The sequence below is a fragment of the Phyllobates terribilis genome, unplaced genomic scaffold (genome assembly GCF_046119375.1).
Source record: "Phyllobates terribilis strain yellow unplaced genomic scaffold, ASM4611937v1 Scaffold_1__5_contigs__length_1240528914, whole genome shotgun sequence".
Lineage (NCBI taxonomy): Eukaryota > Metazoa > Chordata > Amphibia > Anura > Dendrobatidae > Phyllobates > Phyllobates terribilis.
Window position 1 is genome coordinate 819,072,777 of NW_027362761.1, and position 10,683 is coordinate 819,083,459.

General features: G+C 45.8%; 1 protein-coding gene across 4 annotated transcripts in view; it reads right to left on the bottom strand.

Annotated features, from left to right (window-relative positions):
* The window catches only part of LOC141152948 (uncharacterized), a 236,853-nt gene that overhangs the window by 198,779 nt on the left and 27,391 nt on the right, over positions 1–10,683 (bottom strand). The window lies entirely within an intron of this gene.

Here is a 10,683-nt window from a genome sequence, read left to right on the forward strand (position 1 = left end):
TCCACGGTGGAAAAAGAATGCCTGGCAATTGTATGGGCCCTGCAGCGTCTGCAGCCCTACTTGTACGGGAGCCATTTCACCGTGGAGACGGACCACAACCCCCTCAGCTGGTTACACACGATCTCTGGGTCGAATGGCAGGTTGCTACGCTGGAGCCTCGCTCTCCAGCAGTACCACTTCTCCATTCGCCACAGAAGAGGCCGTGACCACGGTAACGCTGACGGGTTATCCCGGCAAGGGGAGGGTGCAGAAGGACGCACGGGGGAACACAGGAATGTGCTACCCCCTCGCGCCCTCGTATAGGGGGAGGTGTGATGAACCTGTAGCCGCCATCTTGGTAATGATAAATAATATCCAGGGATGGCCACACTTCAGCAGCCCCCACCCTTGGGACCTTCTGTTAAAACGTCAACTAGATAGTTTCCCCCCATCCAGGCTCCTGTAAGATAAGAAGCCTACTTAACACTTGAATGCTAGGAGCTTCAAAGACTTCGAGAGGAAACACAGCCAGCAGGGGGGGGTGCTTCGTCTATCTGTACCTGACCATTTGTCCCATAGGACTAGTTTCTTTGTCTGTCACAAGCATGGAGGCATAAGATATAGAAACATGAAAAGTACACGCATGTTGCGTGGGATGGGCAAATAAAAAAATATCACGGCGTCCCGGAGCCATTGCGCACACAAGCCTCCGCGGTAGACGTTTGTACGTGCTCTGGAAGCCAAGATATAGCGCGGAGCCATTCCTGAGGACCGTATGGTATCATAATTGATATCAAAAGGTCGGTTACGGCGGCCCGAATCCATGGGAACCCCTGGGGGTATCATGAGACCATCCCAGAAGAAGTTATTGGGTTCCATAGAATTTGGGCTTCTGATCGAAGTTAGACCTGAGGGTGGAGACTGAGCCAGCTGACCTCACCAGCAGTGGGCGGGACGGGGCAGGTAAGATAGCAGGACAGACAAGAGATAAGTCAGTCTTGACCCAAGAGTGGTGTGCTGAACATCTGAGCACCAGCTGAGGCCACCAAGGGGAGGAGCAGTTTGACCATGCGGTGGTAGGCCTCAGCCTGTAACAAAGAACCGTGCCTGCGATCGCAGAATCCTCTCCCTGCGTCACAAGAAAATCAAGAAACCGGTAACTGATATGCTGTGGTGATTCTGTGTGTTGTATTCCATTGTTGTATAGTTTAGCCTGACCTTATACCTGTGTATATTTAGTTGTATATCGTGTATCTAGTGTATTATTATAATCAATTACCTCAAGTAATTGTGGGCCTGCCTTTTATTCTGCATAACGAACGCACGTCCGTGTGAGCTCGGCTCAAGCCAAAACGCTACCCAGGGTTGGTTCCTGACCCGATATAGGCCCATTCACGGACTGGGCGTATATCTAAAATAGGGACTGGTGGCAGCATACCAACTGGGGATTGGGGAAGGCTGGTAGTGACGGTCGGAGGTTCAGATATATATATTCCTGGCGCGGCCAAGGAAGATATATATACCGCCCTCACTACAGAGGGCCCCGATACCCAGTAGGTTACAGGACAGTCTCCCTGGCGACCGCTTATCCTAGGTGCAGTTCCTTGACTGACCTGAGGCTAAGAGGGCGCTAGCGAGTTGTGCTGTGTAGTGACGTTACGGTTTAGTGACGTTGAAGGGATAACACACTACCGTGTTCCCTGCGCTGGTTGCAGCTACCTGGCACTACTTTCTCTAGGTGCAGTACCTTGACTGACCTGAGAGGTAAGGGGGCGCCAGAGAGCTGCACCCACCGGCCGGCTTTCATCACACACTGCCTGCCTGATATCTCTGCAGATGGATTAGTTAGTCCTCAAAAGGACTGTTTGTTAAGATGGAAATGTGTAATGTACGTTTTTTCTCCCTACACTACCTAATACACAATTAAATCTCTCCCATCTCTCCCTGACACAGCAACAGCTCTCCCTACACTGTCTGATCCAAACTGTGACGAGCATGGCGGTGCCAGGTCTTATTTAGACCTGATGACGCTGTGCGGCCAGCCAATCACTGTAATGCCCACAACCAACATGGCTACGGCATTACAGTGCATGGCAGGCAATCCCTGCATGTTCATTGACTCTCTAAAGAGCGCCAAACATACAGGGAGGGGACCCAAGTTCCCACCCGAGCAACCCGGAAATACTCGCCGAGCTTGTCGAGCACCATGATGCTTGGGCGAGTACCGAGTAGTGGCGAGCGCGTTCGCTCATCACTATTCGTCATTAGTGTTGAGCGCAAGTGCTCACTACTTGAGTTTGCATCAGGTGCTCGGGTATGCACCGAGTATCGCGGGTGCTCGAGTGAGATTCTCGAGTCCCCGTCCCGTTTGTTTTGTGGCTGTTAGACACCCAAAAGAACATGTGGGGATTGCCCGTCTATGGCAGGCAATTCCCGCATGTTTTTTGATTGTCTGACAGCCGCGAAACATTCGGGGTGGAGATTCGAGCATGTCACTCGAGCACCCACGACACTCAGCGCATACCCAAACACCCGATGCAAAGTTGAGTAGCAAGCACTTGCGGTCAAGAATAGTCGTCATATTGTCATTTTTTTTTTACTTTTGAAAAAATCCTAAGCCGAAACCCATCCCTAACCTTAACCCTAGCCCTAAGCCCAACCCTAACCCTAAGCCTAACCCTTAGCCCAACCGTAACCCTAAGCATAATCCTAACCTCAACCGAAATCCTAAGCCCAACCCAAACCCTAATCCTAAACCCAACCCTAACTTTCTATTTTAAACTTTTGAAAAAACTCTAAGCCTAAACCCAACCCTAACCTTAATCCTAACCCTAAACACAACCCTTAGCCCAACCCTAAGCCCAAAGCTAACCCTTAGCCCAACCCTAACCCTAGCTGCAAAAAATAAAAGAAATAAAAATTGTAAAATATAAAAAAAATAATCTGACTAAGGGGATGGCACAGGGGGAGTGACATACTAACTATTGGCTTTTGATCACAGTGACAGAGTCTATCACAGTGATCAAAATGAACCAATAGGAAAAACATCACTGCAGTTGCAGGGTGCCGGCCGGCAGATCACTGCAGTTGCATGTGCCCGCCATTTTTTTTCAGGAAAATTACTAGGAGGGCCGGGTGATGAATTAGGAAGGACTGGGGGATGGTGGACATCATTTCTCTCTCCTCTGACATGTATATCATGTCAGAAGAGAGAGAAATGTTTTTAACAGCTAGCACAGTTTTTTTTCGGCGATCAAGTGATCGGGGACTGGAAAATTCGGCTATGATCATGTTCTCCAGGGTCTCAGCTACCCCCGGAAATTTTCGGACTCTGGGTGGCACTACAGTCTTATTCCTGACCGCCGTTTTAAAACGGTATGGCCGCCGTTTTGATGCGTATCAGCGGTCGTTAATGGGTTAAGGAAACTTAAACTGCTAGGTTACAAAGTTACTGCACATAGGTTCATGACTGGAAATGAACAGCAAAAGTGGGCAGTATGGCTGTGAGATTTACTGTATTTAAAGTAGACAAATAAAATGAAATAGGGTAGGACCAGAAGATCTAGGTAAAATCACATCCCAAAAGCAAGCATTTATTATTTTACTTTGGTAGGTAAATAATTGTGTTTAAGTTTCAGGGTCATATATCACTTGAATTTTTGGATTCTGAGACTGAGGTTGTCACTTCACGCCTGATTGGATGGATTAGACCATGTGAACCGATTGCTGCATGGCAACATAAGGAAGTCCGCGTGGCCGCACCTGACGCTTTTAGCATGCTAGCTGAGTCTAATAAATTGTGCTGTCTGCTCTATGGTTAAACATAATTTTGTTTTTCCTGGACTGAGGTTTAAAATAGTTTTTGGGTCTGGTTTAGAGCTGGAGGTTATCATTCCAGTGATGTCGGAGCCACTATTCCAAGCGAGTTATTGTTGTGTCACGTGACCACTGCTGCCTTTACTATTTTGTCAAAGCGGACACCAGCTCTGATGGAACATTGATGCACTACAGTCAATCAGTGGGCACTTATTAGCTGCAGCGGTCACATGACACAATAATGTCACATGACCAACTGGGGCTAACAGTACAACCCCTTTAAGAAGGACTAGCAATGAACACTGTAACTGTCAGTGCTTCCTTAAGTAGAGGGAAGCTGCTGCCCACTCTTAGATGCAGCTATGCAGGTAAGTTCTGTTTCAAACCCACCAATCTTGTAACAATTTATTAGTTAGTTGCCTTCATTATTGGAATTTTCCACTTTTAGAAAAGTGGATCTAAACCAGTAAAAAGACAATGTACTCACCCTCCCTTGGTCCAACGCCGGCCTCCTACTCCTGCTCCCGTTTGTGTCTGTGTTTTGGGTGCAGCGATAACATCACAAATACAGCATGCATCACTGATGTGTCCAGTCCTTGAGCTCAGTGTCTCTACTGTTGTTAATGGTACAAGATGCTGAGCTCATTGATTGGCTGTAGCAGTGATGCGTGCTGTACTCGTGACCACTGTGGCCTAAACTAAGACATGGAACCAGCGCTGGACTGAGGCAGGGTGAGTACTAGCTCTATTGGTTTATTTACAATTATCTGATCAGTTAGGGTCCATTTTTCTAAATGTGGAAAAAACCCTTTAAAGGCATGCCACTGGCAGGGGGCACCTTTGAAGACTGAGTCGCAGACTGATGCCCCCTCTCTCCCCCCATAGTGGTGGCGCTGCCCCAACATGATGTCTTCTCACATTATTATGCGCCCATATGATGCCCCGATACAGTATAATGCCACCACAGGCCTAGTATGATGCTCCCACAGTGTTATGCTCCAATATGATACCCCGACACAGTATAATGCCACCACAGACCTCATATAGTGCCCCCACAGTGTTATGCTCCCATATGATGTCCTGACACAGTACAATGCCACCACAGACCCAGTATAATGCCCCCACAGTATTTTGCTCCCATATGATGCCCCGATACAGTATAATGCCACCACAGACCTAGTATGATGCCCCCACAGTATTTTGCTCCCATATGATGCCCCGATACAGTATAATGCCACCACAGACCTAGTATGATGCCCCCACAGTATTTTGCTCCCGTATGATGCCCCGACACAGTATAATGCCACCACAGACACAGTATGATGCCTCCATATGAATATATCAGAAGCAAATATAAGATAACTTAGAGGACTAGTTACCTGGCTCAGCAACTTCTACTTTCATTCACGATGTATTACCAGTGTGCCACCTGCTGGTGACTAGTTGAAAGCAATATATTTTACTAGAAAACATTTTGCAGTGTCTTATATTTGCTACTGTACTTCTTTTCTATCTATGCCTTTGTGGGAAACGAGGCTACAAAATGAGATGCTATTTGACCAAAATGTTATTTAGAATTGTTGATAGAGTAGATCTAAAGCAGAGCATGAACAGTTGGACCGATGCACTGGTACTACACCAGAAAGTCTCTGAGGTTCTCAGAGTTCCAACTTTGTATATGTGAAATGTAAAGAATATATCTGAAATATTCTGTAAAGACTGTCACAGATATTCTTATATTATCCCCTGGTGCTGAGTACCAGTTTCAGCAGTCCAGCTAGTCCCTATAGTACCTACTGTGAGATGCCCCAATTAATGCCAAAGTAAAACATTCAAAATGTAGACTTAGTTTGTGATAATACTCCATAATTACCTAAATGTATGGGTATAGTCAAAGCATCCTTTTGCATACAGGTATGAAAAGAAAGTGTAAACTTATCCATGGTACATGCTGCTTATATTAGTTTTGGGAGTAATTAATGAAAAAGTGTGAATTAAATTTCCTAAATAACAGGTAAAAATTGCATTGTCATCAGGTATACTTTATTGCTACAACAGCGACCTCTACTGGTTATAAGTATGACGTACGAGAGAAACCTATATAACTCCAGTAATAATTTCCTTGTGTGGTACAAGTAACAGCATAGTCACCCCTGGTGAATGTAAAACACAGATGCATGTAAATTAATTCATAGAATATACAAATAATGATTAAAAGTCAATGGTTCTTCTGCTATAGGCCCTCTGTTTATTGGGTGAATGGGCTGGAGTTTCACCATTGTAGTTTACTGGAGTCAGAGACACAGCAAAGCACGGCATGAGTAAATCCTGTCAAAATCTGGAAATTACTGATACAATAGACAGAAGTTTATATAGGTCAGAGGCACAGTATGAAGAAGAGGCCCAGTATGGAAAAGAAGCAGTATGGGGGAACATTGAAGATTGGGACATTGCGGTAGTTATAGCTCATAATAAAGGACAGTAGGGCAGTTATAACTAATAAGAGCAGACAGTGTGGCAGATGTAATGGAGATTATAGCTAATAACAGGTTACAGTGTGGTGGTTATAGTTAAGAAGAGCAGATCGTGTAGCAGTTATAGCTAATAAGGGCAAATAGTGTGTCAGTTATAGCCAATAAGGGGGGACAGTGTGGCGCTTATAGCTCAGAAGAGTAGACAATGTGGTGGTTATAGTTCATAAGGGTGTACAGTATGGCAGTTATAGTTCATAATGGTGGACAATGTGGCTGTTATAGTTAATAAGGGCAGACAGTATGGCAGTTATAAAAAACACACACATTGAGCTGGAATTTGAGTTGGTATACATGCAACATATAAACGCATGTTCACGTTGATCATAGAACAGACAAGACTTGCAAGTGTGGTAGTTATGACTAAAAGGGGCAGACAGGGTGGTGGTTATAGTTTATAAGGATGGATAGTGTGGAGGCAATATTTGTTTTAGGAGAGGATAGGGTGGAGGCAATGCACCATAAGAAAGACAAGTTGGAGGACATATTTTGTGTAAGTTAGGGTCAATTATTCAAGAACACAGCATGGGAGATATTCTTTATTAAGGTGCATATCATACATAGGGTTATGAGTTATACAGATCAAAGGTTAGGGGCTTTGGATCCCTGCCTGCACCCCCTGCTGTGGACAGTTAATTAAAGCAGGTTATGTGATGAAGAGCAGACATGAAGTGTGTATACAGACTATTAACAGGTAGCAGTCAATATTGGATAACCATTTGGGCCAGCATATGTGTCCCTGTATGTCTCCACTGTCACATAGGTGTTAAACACAGTGGCTTCAATGCTTTCATCTTGTGCAGCTGCTCTATCTGTACTCCATGGTAAAACAATATTTTAAGGTTTTTTTTAATTATAATTCTAAATTTACAGAATCCATGCATCCCTGATGGGGGAGCATACTTGCATCTTTGGGTAAAATTGCAACAGTTTTGGTAGCTGGCAACCCACAAGAGCGCAATATCTCGTGGAATTATGGATATCTCATATTTAGGGTCAGACTGGGTCACCAGGACACCGGAGAATTCTCCGGTGGGCCCGGATCCTCAGCGGGCCCCCGAGCAGTACGCACGGGGGCTATAGGTTAGCATGGCCGCTGGTGCTCCGCACTTCAATGGCCCGGAGGGTCAGGAGGGCCCTTTGCAGTGTGGCTGATGAGGGCAATGTGGCCTGCTTCTCGGACCCCCAGGCTCCGGGAAGCCCATGGTCATATTGCCCTCATCCTGTGCTGCGGGCAGGGAGTGATCCCTCCAGCTCCACTGCCGAAGGAGGAAAAAGGCAGTGCTGCGGAGCGGAGGGATCCGTCCTCTGCTTCCTGCCCGGCTCTTCCTCCCTGACACAGGCTTGCGCTGCTTGATGACGTCATGATGCAGCGCAAGCCTGTGTCAGGGAGAAAGATGTCAGTCAGGAAGCAGAGGACGATGCTGCGGGGGAGCGGGCTGAGAGGTAAGTTTTTTTTTTCTTTTAACTAATACACTGGACTGGAGATGGGGTGAAATGGGGACAGCAATGGTGATGGAGGAGGTGGGGTGAGAAGAGGGAAAGCAATGGTGATGGTAAGGGGAGATGAGGAAGAGCAATGGTGATGGAGGAGGCAGGGGGGAGAAGAGGGAGAGCAATGGTGATGGAGGAGGTGGAGGGAGATGAGGGACAGCAATGGTGATTGAGGAGGTGGGGAGAGAAGAGGGAGAGCAATGGTGATGGAGGAAGCGGGGGGAGATATGGCAATGGTGATTGAGGAGCTGGGGGGAGATATGGCATGGTGATGGGGGAGGTTGGGGGAGATATGGCATGGCAATGATTATGGAGGAGGTGGGGGAAGATATGGCATGGCAATGAGGGAGGTGGGGGGAGATATACATGGCATGGTGATGGAGGAGGTGGGGGGGAGATATGCATGGCATGGTGATGGAGGAGGTGGGGGAGATATGACATGTCACTGGTGATGGAGGAGGTGGGGGAGATATGGCAATGATGGAGTAGGTGGGGGAGATATGGCAATGATGATGGAGCAGGTGGGGGAGATATGGCAATGATGATGGAGCAGGTGGGGGAGATATGGCAATGATGATGGAGGAGGTGGGGGGAGATATGGCAATGATGATGGAGGAGGTGGTGGGGGGAGATATGGCAATGATGGAGGAGGTGGTGGGGGGAGATATGGCAATGATGATGAAGGTGATGGGGGGAGATATGGCAATGATGATGGAGGAGGTGGGGGAGATATGGCAATGATGATAGAGGAGGTGGGGGAGATATGGCAATGATGGAGGAAATATGACAATGATGGAGGAGGTGGGGGAGATATGACAATGATGGAGAAGGTGGGAGAGATATGACAATGTTGGAGAAGGTGGGGGAGAGCAATGATGGAGAAGGTGGGGGAGAGCAACCATGGGGATGGGAGGGAGCAATGATGGAGGAGGTGGGGGGAGAGCAATGATGGGGATGGGGAGAGCAATGATGGAGGTGGGGGAGAGAAATTATGAGGAATTATTTGGATGCTATATGCTGTTAATATCTGGTCTGGTCACGGTGTGATGGTATTTCTCCCTTGTATGTGGTATTATTTGGTCACTATGTGGTGGTAATATGTGGTCTGGTCATGGTGTTGTGCTATTTCTCCCTTGTATGTAGTATTATTCAGTCACTATGTGGTGGTAATATGTGGTCTGGTCATGGTGTGGTGGTATTTCTCCCTTGTATGCGGTATTATTTGGTCACTATGTGATGGTAATATGTGGTCTGGTCACAGTGTGGTGGTATTTGTTCCTTGTATGTGGTATTATTTGGTCACTATGTGGTGGTAATATGTAGTCCGGTCATGGTGTAGCAGTATTTCTCCCTTGTATGTGGTACTATTGGTGTTGGTATAATGGATTTTGTTGTGTATGGCTGCTCATTTGTTCCCTCTGATATTAATTAGGAGAAGATTCTTTATTTCCATTAGTGATTAAATACTTGGAACAAGATGTACTTACAGGGGTTCTCCGGGGAAAACAAGTAATCACCTCTCCACAGGATAAGTGATAAATTATTGATTAGTGGGGATCTGAATGCTGGGACCTGCACTGATTGGTAGAGTGTGGAGCATTTATCCCCATTAGACTGGAGCTCATGTGCGACTTGGCCACTGATCCATTCATGCCCTCAGTAGCTGTTCTTGTTTTTTTTTCTGGAAGCCCCAAAGAGAATGAATGAGGCTGCGGTCAGACGTCTCACCTGCTGCGGCATTTTAAAATGGGGATAAGTGTCCTGTCAGGGATAAAACTTCCTCATTCTTCCGATTGGTGCGTTTTCTAATGTTCGGACCCAAACAATCAATAAGTGATCACCGATCCTGTGGATCCCATGGATCGGTGATAACTTGTTTTAACCAAAGAACCCCTTTAATGCAAACTACTCTAATTGCACATCCCAGTTATAGTGGTGCACAGTATATGTGCTGGAGCCGCCTGTGATTTACAGTCGACGCTCCACTATAACAGGGATAACGGCTAACAGGTATTTGCATATAGCTGTAGGGTGGGCTCCGAGGATCAATTCCCCCTGTGGGCCCCAGACACCCCAGTCTGACACTGATCATATTTATGTGTGGTATGTACAGAATGCTTGAAGGATGTTCAGTAAGATGATAGTCATATTGTTTGTCTAGGAGGTTTCTGGGGAAAAATATGACCCACAGCAGAAATGTACTAGTATTGGTTCTGGTGCTGTATTAATTTTGTTTTTGTTTTTCACTTGTTCACGCTGGTACTTCACTCCATTAATAAATATTCCCAATTTACCTACCATATTTTTGCTTTAATCATTGCTGTACTCATCAAGACTGACAAATCTCCATCAGGGTTACATGGCTATTGGCAGTTGTTATTTTTCTCTAACCGACCGAATGTATTTCATGCTAATTGTAAAAAATTCATGCTGGAATCTTTCAAATACATATGCTGACATATCTGTGAGCCCCAGTTGACCCAATACATGCCACAAGAATGTCCTTTTGGTATTTCTAAATAATATTCTTTTAGCTGGATTGAGATGCATAATCAATGTCATTTTTCAATGCAGATTGCATTGGGGGGGGGGGTGTCAGTGCTCTCAGAGTTTATCGCCACATCCGCAATTCCCTTCCAGGCTAATTTACATCAGGCTTTAAAACTTGAATTCTAAGCACTGGCATATCATATTATTAAAAAAAGAGGCATAATTTTATTTTCGTGCTAGGGGACCTAAACAAAAGTTCCTGTAGTAAAATTGTCCTGACTGATTCCTTTTAAGTTTCATAATTTCTGAATATATTTCTGCAATGTAAACTTCATCTACTAGTCAGTGGTGCACTGATCTCCATTCATTCTGC